The following is a 16,314-nucleotide window of genomic DNA, read 5'->3' as shown; positions in this document are numbered from 1 at the left end:
TCGTACTGACCCAAATAATAAAGCTGCCTTATCAATTTTATCACACGGCACAAAAAAAACACAAAAAACAATTCCTGAATTGCTGGTTTTTGTTCATTCTGTTTCCCCAAAATCAGAATAGAAAGCGATCAAAAAATATGTGACCGAAAATGGTACAAAAAACAAGTCAACTTGTGCAGCAAAAAACAGGAAGTCACAGGACTCTGTCGGATGAAATATGGAAAAATTATAGCTCTGAAATAATGATGATGTAAATACTATTTTTTGCAATAAAAAGGGTCTTTTAGTGTGGAACAGCTGTCAAACATAAAAAAAAAGATATAAATCTGGTAACTATGTAATCGCATCAGACCCGAAGAATAAAGTCGCCTAATCACTTGTACCGCACGAGGAACGGCGTAAAAAATAAATAAAGCCAATTCTTCACCTGCTGTAGATTTTTTCATTCTGCCTCCTGAAGATCGCAGTAAGGCTTGGCTCACATTTATGCTGACCACCTACATCGGGGTTTCCATGTAATTTTCTGAAATACCGTATTTTTCGGACTATAAGACGCACCGGACTATAAGACGCACCCAGGTTTTAGAGGTGGAAAATAGGGAAAAATATATTTGAAGCAAAAAATGTCATAAAATATTTAATAACATACTATTATATGTGGTATTATTATTATAAATAATAGTATGTTATTATGTTGGAAGCTAGGGGTAGAAGATGGTGCTGCGGGACCAGTGTGGTGTCTGTAAAGTACTGTATGAAGACGCTGGAGGGTGAGTATAAGAATGGGGGCACGGGGCTTATATTTAAAGCACCACTCCAACACTGAAAAATAACACTGGAGTGCTGCTTTAAGATCCCATGGGAGAACTATATTATATATAATTATAGTTCACAATAGGAGTGGCAGAGTGCTTTTTTATGTGCTTTAATTACTAACCTTTTAATTAATTCTCTCTTGTACAGGCAGTGCAGGTCCTGCAGCCAGCCATGACCGCACAGTGTCCTCCCTCTTATGACCTTACCACAGATCATTTTAGAGGAAGCTGCACTGTTTGTAGTGAGGTGTCTGTAGGACATCATGAAGAGGCAGGGCTTTGTGCGGTCATGTGATGATCCGCCCTCCTTCTTCATGACCTCAGCACAGGTCCTCCACAGAGCATTCAGCATGGCATCAGTGCTGTCAGGAATGTGGCATCCCTCCTCCACCGGACACACATCTCCCCTGTCGCTGCAGGAATCCGGCGCTGGGGAAACCAAGTGAGTCCGCTGTTTAAGTGAAGGAATATTCATTTGCTGCTCCCCGCCCACTGCTCAGTGCTGACAGGTGGGTGAGGAAGCGGCTAATGAATATTCAGTTCACTTTAAGTATCGGGACCACGTGGTTTCCCCAGCGCTGGATTCCCGCAGCAGTGACATTTTCCTGCCTCCTGTGATCTTACTCCGCCGCTGCCCCCTGCCCCCACATGCTACATTCCGACCATATAACGCACCCACACTCTCCTACCAAATTTGGAACAAAAGTGAGTCTTATGGTACGAAAAATACGGTGATTCAGATGGAACCCCAGATGGACGATTCCCTATAATGAGGCACATGGAGGCACTGTGGACACCGTTTGGATATGATTTGGCAGAGTACATCTTTTTAGGCATGCATAACTATGGAGAGGTACGCAGCAACACACGCGTCACCCCAACGCGCGTTTTGGCAGAGCCTTCATCAGGGTTATGCCACAAACAGTAGCACAGTGTTTAAAAACACGAAGGCTCTACCGAAACGGGCGTCGGGGTGACGCGTGTGTTGCTGGGTACCCCTCCACTTCCTATAGGTGACTTTCCAAGATATGTTTATTTGTATATTACTGTACACATGAGTGTGGATTTATCTATTGTGATTTTGCCACATGTCAACCTGTCTGCATATGTTATATGACAGACTCTATTCCTATACAGCGCAAGATAGATCATATGTCCAGGGATGGATTACATTTATATACTACGCATGATAGATTATTAAGACAATTATTTAGTCAATTTTCAGAATATGCTAATACTAAAATATTGGGCACATGAGTGTCTATTGAAATTCTATTATGCTGCATATTTCTTTAGATTGACTCTAATCTTGCATAGTGCATAATACAGTCATATGTAAAAGTTTGGGCACCGCTATTAATGTTAACCTTTTTTCTTTATAACAATTTTGGTTTTTGCAACAGGTATTTCAGTTTCATATATCTAATAACTGATGGACTCAGTTATATTTCTGGATTCAAATGAGGTTTATTGTACTAACAGAAAATGTGCAATCTGCATTTAAACAAAATTTGACCGGTGCAAAAGTATGGGCACCCTTATCATTTTCATGATTTGAACACTCCTAACTACTTTTTACTGACTTCCTGAAGCACTAAATTGGTTTTGTAACCTCATTGAGCTTTGAACTTCATAGCCAGGTGTATCAAATCATGAGAAAAGGTATTTAAGGTGGCCACTTGCAAGTAGTTCTCCTATTTGATTCTCCTATGAAGAGTGGCATCATGGGCTCCTCAAAACAACTCTCAAATGATCTGAAAACAAAGATTATTCAACATAGCTTTTCAGGGGAAGGATACAAAAAGTTGTCTCAGAGATTTAACCAGTCAGTTTCCACTGTGAGAATCATAGTAAGGAAATGGAAGAACACAGGTACAGTTCTTGTTAAGCCCAGAAGTGGCAGGCCAAGAAAAATATCAGAAAGGCAGAGAAGAAGAATGGTGAGAACAGTCAAGGATAATCCACAGACCACCTCCAAAGACCTGCAGCATCATCTTGCTGCAGATGGTGTCACTGTGCATCGGTCAACAATACAGCGCATGCATAATGCCTTTTTGTATGACCAAACAACTCAATCTTTGTTTCATCAGTTCACAGGACCTTCTTCCAAAATGTAACTGGCTTGTCCAAATGTGCTTTTGCAGACCTCAGACGACTCTGTTTGTGGCGAGCTTGCAGAAATGGCTTCTTTCGCATCACTCTCCCATACAGCTTCTCCTTGTGCAGAGTGCGCTGTATTGTTGACCGTGCACAGTGACACCATCTGCAGCAAGATGATGCTGCAGGTCTTTGGAGGTGGTCTGTGGATTGTCCTTGACTGTTCTCACCATTCTTCTTCTCTGCCTTTCTGATATTTTTCTTGGCCTGCCACTTCTGGGCTTAACAAGAACTGTACCTGTGTTCTTCCATTTCCTTACTATGTTCCTCACAGTGGAAACTGACTGGTTAAATCTCTGAGACAACTTTTTGTATCCTTCCCCTGAAAAGCTATGTTGAATAATCTTTGTTTTCAGATCATTTGAGAGTTGTTTTGAGGAGCCCATGATGCCACTCTTCATAGGAGAATCAAATAGGAGAACTACTTGCAAGTGGCCACTTTAAATACCTTTTCTCATGATTTGGTACACCTGGCTATGAAGTTCAAAGCTCAATGAGGTTACAAAACCAATTTAGTGCTTTAGGAAGTCAGTAAAAAGTAGTTAGGAGTGTTCAAATCAAGAAAATGATAAGGGTGCCCATACTTTTGCACCGGTCAAATTTTGTTTAAATGCAGATTGCACATTTTCTGTTAGTACAATAAACCTCATTTGAATCCAGAAATATAACTGAGTCCATCAGTTATTAGATATATGAAACTGAAATACCTGTTGCAAAAACCAAAATTGTTATAAAGAAAAAAGGTTAACATTAATAGGGGTGCCCAAACTTTTACATATGACTGTATATTACCATATCACCTAAGATTCTTCTTGGGGTACTATAGCCTAATAAATTAAAAGCTTTAGATGGCCTATTAGCAACTATGAATGTGTATAATATTTGAAGTATTGTTACAGCAACACAGTCGCGTCCCATGTTTGTAACTGCACATAAGCACTGTGGATTTTCCATTTTTTCAAAACCTGTTCTATGTAATTGATAATAAAGTATTTCTACATTTTCATATATATTTGGGCTTTGAGATCGTTTTTCTTCCTTTTTGTACTTTTGTCATTGTTATATTAGCAATCAGCCCATGATTTTGTCCATTACAAGAGTACAATAATGAATGTTAGGATTTTGCAATATTTCAATTATTGATAATGGTACCACTATCTTTGTTGAGTTGTCTTTTCAGTATCTGTATAGTGTCCAAAACAAGTAAATAAATCTAATCAAGTGAAAAATAATTCTTGAATGGACATATGCATGATTAGTAAGTAAAGTGCTATGCAACAAACATCAAATAAGAAATATCATCATAGTAAAAAATAAATATACCCAATGGGGGAATAAAGTGCTGTGCAAAATAACCTAAACTATTTTGCCATTATATCTCCGGCAGGTTAAAGGACTTAATACAAATGTAAGGTGCAAGTGCACACCAACCTGGATGGGTGGTCACAACACGGCAGAAAGGACCCCGATGCGTGTTTCACGTATAGCTTCTTCAATAGGGTAAGTACTATTAAAATGTGTTTTTAATTATTACTGATGAACATTATAAATTTTACTTGGGCTCAGCACTTCCATTTTGTTTAGGTTTTCCTAATTCATCAAAAGGTGTAGTTTGTAAAATGACTTAATATATGGGGAGTTTCTTCTGTTCTGGCACCTCAGAGGCTCTGCCGATGTGAAATGGCACCCTCAAACCATTCCACCAAAATCTGAACTCCAATATGGTGCTTCTTATCTTCTGAGCTTTGCACTGTGCCTCAAAAGTAGTTTTCGACCACATATGGGGTATTGTTGTACTCAAGAGAAATTGCACAATAAATTTTGGGGTCCATTTTTTTCCTGCTATCCTTGTGAAAATTAAAAAAATTAGGGCTAAATAACAGTTTTGTCTGATATTTTTTATTTTCACAGATCAATGTTATAAAATTCTGTGAAGCACCTGTGGGTTGAAGGTGCTTACTCCAAATTCCTTGAGGGGTCTAGTTTCCAAAATTTGGTCACTTATGGTTTTTTTCACTGTTTAGGCATACCAGGACCTCTCCAAACACGGCATGACAGTTGCACACAATTCTGTCAAAGTCTGTGTTTCAAAACGTCACTCCTTCCTTTCTGAGCCCTTCCATGCACCCAAACAGTAGTTTTCCCCCACATATGGGGTACCATCGTATTCAGAAGAAATTGCACAACGAATTATATGGTGCAATTTCTGCTGTTATCCTTATGAAAATGCTACATTGTGGGCTAAAAAATATTTTTGTGGGAAAAATGTGATTTTTTTTATTTTCACGGCTCAATGTTATAAACTTCTGAGAAGCACCTGGGGGTTCAAGGTCCTCACCACACATCTAGATAAGTTCCCTGAGGGGTCTAGTTTCCATAATGATGTCACTTGTGAGGGGTTTCCACTGTTTAGGCAAATTAGGGTCTCTCCAAATACGACATGGCGTCCGCTAATTATTCCGGCAAATTTTGCTTTAAAAAATTCAAATGACACTCCTTATCTTCCAAGCCCTGTTGTGCACCTAAAGAGTAGTCTTCCTTTACATACTGGGTATCAGGGTACTCAGGAGAAATTGCACAACAAATTGTATGGTGCGATTTCTCCTTATACCTTTTTATGAAAATGCAAAATTTGAGGCTAAAAACTTTTTTGTGGGAAAAATTTGATTTCATTTTCACTGCTCAACGTTATAAACTTTTGAGAAGCACCTCGGAGTTTAAGGTGCTCACCACACATCTACTTTAGATAAGTCCCCTAAGGGGTTTTGTTTCCAAAATAGTGCCACTTGGGGGGTTCCACTGTTTAGGCACATGAGGGACTCTCCAAATGCGACATGGCATCCGCTAATTATTCCAATAAATTTTGCTTTAAAAAAGTCAAATGGCGCTCCTTCCCTTTCAAGCCCCGCCATGCCCCCAGTTTTTTTCCCCACATATGGGGTATCAGTATGCTCAGGAGAAATTGCACAACAAATTTTGGGGTCCATTTTTTCCGGCTACCCTTGTGAAAATAAAAATAATTGGATCTAAAATGAAATTTTTGTGAAAAAAAATTAAATGTTCATTTTTTCCTTCCGCATTCCAAAAATACCGGTGAAGCACCTGAAGGGTTAATCAACTTATTGAATGTGGTTTTGAGCACGATAAGGGCTGTAATTTTAGAACGTTGTCACTTTGGGGTATTTTCTGTCATATAAGTCCCTCAAAGTCACTTCAAATGTAATGTGGTCCCTTAAAAAAAATGGTTTTGTAAATTGTCGAAAAAATGAGAAGGCGCTGGTCAACTTTTAACTCTTATCATTTAACAAAAAAAAATGTTTAAAAAATTGTGCTGATGTAAAGCTGACATGTGGGACATGTTATATATTAACTATTTTGTGCGACATACAGTAACTCTATGGTTTAAGGAAATAAAAATTAAAGGCTTGAAAATTGCTACATTTTTGCCACATTTCCATTTTTTTCACAAATAAAGTCATGTCGAACAAATTTTTACCACTATCATGAAGTACAATATGTCACGAGGGGGTTAATGTCCTAAATTCAACGCATATAAATGCAAACGAAATGTTTCTATGTGATGTGCAATATGTGATCATTTGGGGTCCCACTTTAAGGCTATGTGCCCACGCTAGCGTTTTTAAACGCTCAGGAAACTGATCCCCTTCCCAGAAAACACGCGTCTTTTTTCCGCGCGCGTTTTTGCAAAAAAGCCGCGCGTTTTTTGACATGCGATTTCTGGGAACATTGGGGGAATGCTAAAAACGCTCAGCAATGCAGAAATTAATGAGCATGCTGCGTTTTTAGCCGCTAAGCGATTCCTGAGCGGTTAAAAACGCATGCATTGGCACAAAAAGCCAAAATCGCATGCAAATTAATTTGAAGCATCTTTTAAGCGTTTCTGCATCGTCTGAGCCAGCGCAAACGCTGCGGAAACACTTAAAAAAATGCAAAGTGGGCACACAGCCTAAACCTTAGCCAAGGGCCCCACTTTGTCCAAAACCGGCCCTGACCTATGCAGTATCAAAAACGCACTAAATACTCATATTGAGAACTTGACTGAAAGGGTTCTACATTGAAGGTAAGTTATCACCTACCTCAGAGTAAGATCAGTGGGACCTTCCCACACTGGAGGAAACAGGAACCTTTAAGGTATGTGCACACGTAAGCGTTTTTTTTCGAGTTTTTACCAAATAAAATGCTTAAAAACACTTAAAAGAAGCATCCCATTCATTTTAATGAATTCTGCACTTTTTGTGCATATTGATGCTTTTTTTCCGCAAAAAAACGCATCGCGGTAAAAAACGCAGCATGCTCATTAATTTCGCGGAAAAATCCACATTTCTAGCTATTTTCTATGAGGCTATGTGCACACGGATGCAGAAAATTCCTGACTGAAAACTGGACTCCTTCCCAGAAAACGCGCGTTTTTTTCTGCGTGTTTTTTTCTGTGCGGTTTTTATGTGTTTTTTTCCGGAGCGTCCCCAGTCTCATAGAAAATAGCTAGCAATGCGGATTTTTCCGTGAAATGAATGAGCATGCTGCGTTTTTTTTGCTGAAAAAACGCATCAATATGCACAAAAAGTGCAGAATTCATCAAAATGAATGGGATGCTTCTTTTAAGTGTTTTATTTGGTAAAAACGCTTAAAAAAACGCTTAGGTGTGCACATACCCTGAGACTGGGGACGCTCCGGAAAAAACGCATAAAAAACGCGCGAAAAAAACGCGCATTTTCTGGGAAGGAGTCCTTTTTTCAGTCAGGAATTTTCTGCATACGTGTGCACATAGCCTTATAATGGTGCGGAAATGAGCAACATGCCCAACCACAAGTCAATTTATTCTCTATTTGACTGCCATAAAAAGACAAATGCAGTGCTAATTCATTCTAAGGGTGTGTGCACACGCTGTGGATTCTGCTGCGGTTCCGCAGCGGATTTGGCCGCTGCGGGTCCGCAGCAGTTTTTGCTGCGGTGTACAGTACCATTATTCCCTATGGGAATACAAAACCGCAGTGCAGATGGTGCGGATTTTTCCGCGCGGTTTTGAAACCGCAGAAAGAATTGACATGTCAATTCTTTCTGCGGAATCCGCAGCGGTATGCCATCTCCTACATTGTGGAGATGAAAAACCGCAGGGCAAAACCGCAGGTCTTTTGACCTGCAGATTTACCTGCGGATTTTACAAAATCCACGTGGCCAAATCCGCACCCCAATCCGCAGCGTGTGCACGTAGCCTAAAAGAGTCCTGCATGGCATAAAAGTGCCAAATGGTGCGGGTCCCAGCTGTCGGACTCCCACGACCCATAAGTTATCATTTGAACAGTAGATAGGGGATAACACATCTTCACCAGAGAACTTCTTTATCATATACTTAGGGTGTGTGCACACGCTGCCGTTCCACAGCGGATTTGGCCGCTACGGGTCCGCAGCAGTTTTTACTGCAGTGTACAATACCATTATTCCCTATGGGAATAAAAAACCACAGTGCAGACGGTGCGGATTTTTACGCGCGGTTTTCCTGCGGTTTTGAAACCGCAGAAAGAATTGACATTTCAATTCTTTCTGTGGATTCCGCTGCGGTTTGCCATCTCCTCCATTGTGGAGATGAAAAACCACAGGCTAATCCGCAGGTCTTTTGACCTGCAGATTTACCTGCGGATTTTACAAAATCTGCGCGGCCAAATCCGTACCCCAATCCGCAGCGTGCTGTGCACATACCCTGGACAAACTGTTTGGGAAAAGTGTTGCAGTTTCCTATAGCACTGAAATGTGACTCCTATGGGAAGACTGAATTTTATCCCCCAAAAATTCAGACTTTCCTATATGTTTTACATTACAAATATTTTAAGTTTTTACAGCATGGGATATCTGTAGCGTAGATTTGAGATGTACAGCATGTCAATTAATTCTGACGATATTAGGGAATAATACCTAAACCATTTTTGCAACAATATCGGCAGCAGTAAATACGGTACTTCTGCAGCGCCTACAGATCCCCAACACTCTTCTAATACTACTGAAAGGAGAATTTCAGCTAGTTTTGGCAGCTACCAAATAAGAGCACCTTATAATATTCTGTTATTTTCAATAGCGCATAGCTTGCTGGATTTGTCTTGCCAGCTAGTCCTGGAGGAAGCTTCCTCTGTGGAGGTGTGACGTTTTCTAAAACATATCTATGAGATAAAGGGGGCTTTCTGTTTTTCACAATTCCGTAACTAAACCAGGCCCCTTCTTTGTCATGGACAGGGAAAAGGGACTGGCTTAGCTATCAAACTGAGCCAGACAGCTTTGTCAGACAACCCCCTTAAGCTAGTCATACACCTAAGACTTTAGTCACCTACTTTCTGAACAGCTTTTTGCTCATCAGTTAAAAAACACACAAACAATCCATGCTTAAAGGCATTGTCCGGCCTTAGGCTACAAGTCTGAAGTCATTATGACTGCAGACTTGTGAATCCTCACATCGCATGCATGGAGTGGTTTGAGGATTCTCTGGCGCTGGGAGCAGGCAGTCACATGTGACCACAAGTATGCAATTTGCATACTTTGAGACACATTACGACTAGACTTGTCTGGCCTTGCCCAATGCATTTGCAAGGAGCGAGGCAGCACCTATGTAGTCGGCAAGTGATCACATGTATGCAATCGCATACTTGTGGTCACATGCCTGCCACTGAAGCATTTTCACAGTGAGCAGCGCATGTGATGCGAGGATTAACATGTCTGCAGTCATTTAGAGTGACTGCAGACCTGTGCTCTAAGGCCAGACATACCCTTCTAGAAGGAACCCGTTGCCAGGTTTTTCTTTTATTAACTAAATTCAGCACTTTTAAGTCATCTTGAACAGCACTAAACACCTAATCATAAGTTCCCAGCTCTACCGCATATCGAAGAAAATACCTTTCATAATCCTACCGCACCATACACTACTTGGCACAGTCTGGTCTAATGGTTGTCGCTGGTCTGTGCTTGATGGCTTCCCCTGTTCCTACAATCCGCGGTGGTCCTGCCATGATTGTTTTGACGGACATGTCCTACATCATCCAGCCTGTTCACCTCTTCCACCTGAACGTTAAGAGAACAGGAGCTGTGCAGGTGCAATAGACTCTGTGAATGAAATGACGTAGGAAGAGTTTGTACAAGGACATTTTTAGAGAGATAGGTCACACGGGCACTGTCCTTGTCAGGATGGGAGATATTACTTTATTTCCCTTTTCTCCCTCCTGCATGATGTTTTTGCTGATCGAAAACTTCTAATGGTAAGATTCAACCATTTTTTAATTGAGTGCTTGTTCACTTTAATGTTTGTATATGTCATTGTGAGGTATTGGCTACCCATATTTTAATCTTGTATATTAAGATATATTGTATCTTAATCTGGCTAACTGGGGCAATGTCCTCAGAAATAAGAATACAGATAATAAATGGGAAATGTTTAACCCCTTAGCGACAGAGCCAGTTTGCAGCTTAATGACCAGACCAATTTTTACAATTCTGACCACTGTCCCTTTATGAGGTTATAACTCTGGAACGCTTTAATGGATCCCGCTGATTCTGAGATTGTTTTTTCGTAACAAAACCATTTTTTTTTACGGACCACATCATATTTAAAGTCATTTTGAGGGGTGTACATGACAGAAAGTACCCCAAAGTGGCACCATTCTATAAACTAGACCCCTCAAGCTGCTCAAAACCACATTCAAGAAGTTTATTAACCCTTTAAGTGCTTCACATGAATTAAAGCAATGTGGAAGGAAAAAATTAACATTTATCTTTTTTTTTGCAAAAAAATTTACTTCAGAACCAATTTTTTTTATTTTCACAAGTGTTAAAAGAGAAAATCAACCACAAAATTTGTTGTACAATTTCTCCTGAATACGCCGATACCCCATATGTGGGGGTAAACCACTTTTTCAGCACACGGCAGAGCTCGCAAGGGATGGAGCGCCGTTTGACTTTTTCAACGCAGAATTGGCTGGAATTGAGATCGGATGCCATGTTGCGTTCGGAGAGCCGTTAATGTGCCAAAACAGTGGAAACCTCCAACAAGTGACCCCATTTTGGAAACTAGACCCATTAAGGAACTTATCTAGATGTGTGGTGAGCACTTTGAACCTTCAAGTGCTTCACAGAAGTTTATAACGTAGAGCCGTGAAAATAAAAAAATCAATTTTTTTTCCACAAAAATGATCTTTTCACCCCCAAATTTTTATTTTTACAAGGGTAACAGGAGAAATCATACCCCCACAGTTGTTGTGCGATTTGTCCTTAGTACGCCGATACCCATATGTGGGAGGGAACCACTGTTTGGGCACATGGGAGAGCTCGGAAGGGAAGGAGTGCTGTTATGAATGGGCCACCGAGGAGGAAAAAACCTAAACATGCTAAGTCACAGAAAAACAGAGAGGTTGGTAACTATGCAGATTGCAGATCCCTGATCTTAACCACACAACTAGCAGCAGCCGTGGAGCGTACCTACGATGAACCTAGACGCCTCGTCATGGCCGGAGGACTAAATAAGCCTAAAGCAAGAAAAGGGGAAAACTAACTAACCCAGAGCAGACCCCAAAGGAATAGACAGGCCCCACACATGTATTGACGGTGAAACAAGATGAAAACACAAACACAGGCAGGAAAATAGGCTGAGCAAACGATGGGGCCCAAACTAACTAGAAAGGACAGGAAAGGAAAGACACTGTCTGCAATCTGTCCAAAATCCTACAAAATAATGTCTAACACTTCTGATAACAAAATTAACCCTGAAGTCACTAGACTTCTCCCACTATATCAGCACTCTGAACTATTCTGAGACAGAGCAAAAAGAGGCCAATCTAATAAGGGACAAAAAGCAAATTGGCAAATACAGATAAATAAGAGTGGAAATTCAGCACAGCCGCAGTTGGCTGACCACACAAAAAACTGAATAGAACAACAAAATCAAGTGTGAACATTAGCAGAGAAACTTAGCTTGAGCTGACTGGAACAGAGCTGAGAACCAAGACCTGACAAGCAGAAGGAATCACCAGCACCAGAGTAGGGGGTCGGCTGTCTTAAATCCAATCTGAGATTCCTGAGGTCTAATCGTCATCCTCATTATCAGATGGCAGATCTCTACTGATTAAATCAGCCTCACTACCTCCTGTTACCACCAGAGGGAGCCTGGAAGGAGAACTCACAACTGGTAGACCAGAAAATGAACTCACAACAGAGTGCCATTTTGGAATGCAGACTTTGATGGAATGGTCTGCGGGCATCATGTTGCGTTTGCAGAGCCCCTGATGGGCCTAAACAGTGGAAACCTCCCACAAGTGACCCCATTTTAGAAATTAGACCCCCTAAGGAACTTATCTAGATGTGTGGTGAGCACTTTGAACCCCCAAGCACTTCACAGAAGTTTATAAACGCAGAGCCGTGAAAATAAAGTCTTTTTTATTTCCACAAAAGTGATTTTTTAGACCCCAATTTTTAGACCCCCAAAGTTGGTAAATTGTAGAAACCCCTCAATACTTGCTCCAACCCTAATCCTAGTTTGCCCTAACCCTAATGGAAAACTGAAAAAAAAAAATATTTTCTTTATTTCATTGTTTGCCTATATAAGGGGATGATAAACGGGGGGGTTATGTACTTTTTTTTTATTTTGATCACTATGATCGTTTATCATAGTGATCAAAATAATGAATGGAATCTGCCAGCCGGAGCCGGCAGATTCCCGGCGGGCGCACTGCGCATTCACCCATTTTCAAGATGGCGGCACCCATCGGAGGATGCCGGCAGGACGCGGGACCACCGGGAGGGAAGTGAGGACCATGGAGAGGTACCGGGGGGGGATCGGGGACCCTATTTCTCTCTCCTCTGATGTGCGATCACATCAGAGGAAAGAGAAATTTAATGCATAATCGCGGCATTTTTTTTTTTGCAGTCGCCGTTATAGGGTTAATAACGGCGATCGCAAAAGTGGGGTCGGTAAAAACCGACCGATTCATGTTCTCTGGGGTCTCGGCTACCCCTGGCAGCCGAGACCCCGGAGAATATCCGACACTGGGGGGCGCTATGTACTTTCTCCACAGCGCCGTGAATTAACGGCGCTGTGGTTTTAGTACCCTTAATTACTGCCGTTAAAAGGCGTATCGGCGGTCGTTAAGAACATCCTAAATAGGCACTGTAAGCGGTTTATACCTTGTGGGAATAAAAGGACAAGAAATAGGAAAAACCCAATGTGGCTAAACAAAGACATGTAAAATACGCTAGTGTGAAACTAGCCTAAGAGGGGCAATGCACCACAAAAAGAAAGCATTTAAACTAGTAAAGCAGGATGGCTCTGTGGAAGCTCTAAGAAACTATAGGGAGAAAAATACTGTATTTAATAAACTAATTAAAGCTGCCAAAAAGGAAACAGAGAAGCACATTGCTAAGGAGAGTAAAACTAATCCAAAACTGTTCTTCAACTATATCACTAGTAAAACAATCATAAGTGAAAGTGTAGGTCCCTTAAAAAATTGTGAGGAAAGAATGACTGTAGATGACGAGGAAAAAGATAATATATTAAATACCTTCTTCTCCACAGTATTCACGGTGGAAAATAAAATGCTAGGAGAAATGCTGAGAGACAAAGAAAACCCTATATTAAGGGTCACCAATTTAACCCAAGTAGTGTGAAACCGTCTAAATAAGATTAAAATAGATAAATCTCCGGGTCCGGATGGCATACACCCACGAGTACTAAGTAATGTAACAGACAAGCTATTATTTCTTATATTTAGTGACTCTATAGCGACGGGGTCTGTTCCACAGGACTGGCGCATAGCAAATGTGGTACCAATATTCTAAAAGGGCTCTAAAAGTGAACCTGGAAATTATAGGCCAGGAAGTCTAACCTCTATTGTTGGTAAAATATTTGAAGGGTTTCTGAAGGATGTTATTCTGGATTATCTCAATGACAATAACTGTTTCACTCCATATCAGCATTGGATTATGAGGAATCGCTCCTGTCAAACCAATCTAATCAGCTTTTATAAAGAGGTAAGCTATAGACTGGACCAAGGTGAGTCATTGGACGTGGTATATCTTGATTTTTCCAAAGCGTTTGATACCGTGCCACACAAGAGGTTGGTACACAAAATGAGAATGCTGGTCTGGGGGAAAATGTGTGTAAACGGGTAACTAACTGGCTTAGTGATAGAAAGCAGAGGGTGGTTATAAATGGTATATTCTCTAACTGGGTCGCTGTGACCAGTGGGTTACCGTAGGGGTCGGTGTTGCGACCTATTCTCTTCAACATATTTATTAACGATCTGGTAGAAGGTTTACACAGTAAAATATCGATATTTGCAGATGATACAAAACTATGTAATGCAGTCAATACAAGAGAAGATAGTATTCTGCTACAGATGGATCTGGATGAGTTGGGAACTTGGGCTGAAAGGTGGCAGATGTGGTTTAACATTGATAAATGTAAGGTTATACACATGGGAAGAAGGAATCAATATCACCATTACACACTGAACGGGAATCCACTGGGTAAATCTGACATGGAGAAGGACTTGGGGATCCTAGTTAATGATAAACTTACCTGGAGCAGCCAGTGCCAGGCAGCGGCTGCCAAGGCAAACAGGATCATGGGGTGCATTAAAAGAGGTCTGGATACACATGATGAGAGCATTATACTGCCTCTGTACAAATCCCTGGTTAGACCGCACATGGAGTGCTGTGTACAGTTTTGGGCGAGAGCGAGTATAAAGGAGGGCAACAAAATGAATAAAGGGAATGGGGGAACTACAATACCCAGAGAGATTAGCAAAATTAGGATTATTTAGTCTAGAAAAAAAAGACGACTGAGGGGCAATCTATTAACCATGTATAAGTATATAAGGGGACAATACAAGTATCTCTCAGAGGATCTGCTTATAACAAGGAATATGGCGGTCACAAGGGGGCATTCTCTGTGTCTGGAGGAGAGAAGGATTTACCACGAACATGGAAGAGGATTCTTTACTGTAAGGGCAGTGAGAATCTGGAATTCCTTGCCTGAGGAGGTGGTGATGGGTATCTGATCCTGCTTACCCCTACTTAAATTGGATTCTTGTACCCCAGGTGAGTTTTGATTATCTGATTATGTTTCAAATAAAGCTGCTTTATTTTTTATACTTCCTGGTATTTGGCTTTGACAAAACTTTATTGATACAGTCATGTGTATTATACATGAATTTTTTATCAGCAGATCTAATGCAAGTCTATGGGGAAAATCTGCATAGAAAACTCAGCGTTCCCTCAAGAGAAATTGAGACGCCCTATCCTTAGGATAAGTCATCAATATCAGACCAGTATGGGGCGTGATATCCGGTACCAGGCCAATCAGCTGTTACAGCAGCAGCCGAAAGTTGTCATTTGCTGCAGGAACACAGCAGCTCTGTCAAAACTATTGTGGCCGCAGCGGGTACTGCAGCTTACGGCTATTCATTTGAACAGAAGATCTACAGTACCCGGCCGCGACCACTCCAGAAATGACGGCGCTGCTGCGCTCCTCCAGTATCTGCCAACTTCCGGCTGGTATCAGCTGATGGGCGGGGGGCCAGGTGTCCTACCCCCAATGACCCTAGGGATAGTTAGTCAAAAAGGAGTGGCCAGCCTCTTCAAAGGTGAGATCTAGCCCATGTAGAGTACATCTGCTGACAAGTTCCCTTTACAATGGTTCAACGACGTCGCTCACTCCCACATCAGGAGGTCGGCAGCTTTGCTCGGCTCCAAAATGAGACGCTGTGCTGGGTAACCCTTTATTTCCCTGGAGAGCGGTTTATGTTCATTTTCCTGATAAAAAAAAATTCAAAAACAATAATTGGAGGAAACGTTGTGTATCGTGGCCAGATCCTACAGAGCAGCCAGCAGCACACATGACGAAGCGCAGCTATGTCCCCATGTCTGAGGCGTGCTCAATGTGTCATGGCCAGTTTCCATCCTGAAAATGTGGGGCACACGGTATATGACAGCACAGCTCAGGGCGACCTCCCTCCCGGGCACAGCTCAGGGCGGCCACCCTCCCAGGCGCAGCGCAGGGCGGCCTCCCTCCCGGGCGCAGCTCTGGGCGGCCACCCTCCCGGGCGCAGCGCAGGGCGACCTCCATCCGGGGCGCAGCGCAGAGCGACCTCCCTCCCGGGCGCAGCGCAGGGCGACCTCCCTCCCGGGCGCAGCGCAGGGCGACCTCCCTCCCGGGCGCAGCGCAGGGCGACCTCCCTCCCGGGCGCAGCGCAGGGCGACCTCCCTCCCGGGCGCAGCGCAGGGCGGCTTCCCTCCGGGACGCAGGGCGGCCTCCCTCCCGGGCGCAGCGCAGAGCGACCTCCCTCCCGGG

This window comes from Dendrobates tinctorius, unplaced genomic scaffold, assembly GCF_039654945.1.
Source record: "Dendrobates tinctorius isolate UK_male_01 unplaced genomic scaffold, ASM3965494v1 ptg000016l, whole genome shotgun sequence".
NCBI lineage: Eukaryota > Metazoa > Chordata > Amphibia > Anura > Dendrobatidae > Dendrobates > Dendrobates tinctorius.
This window is presented reverse-complemented; position numbering follows the sequence as displayed.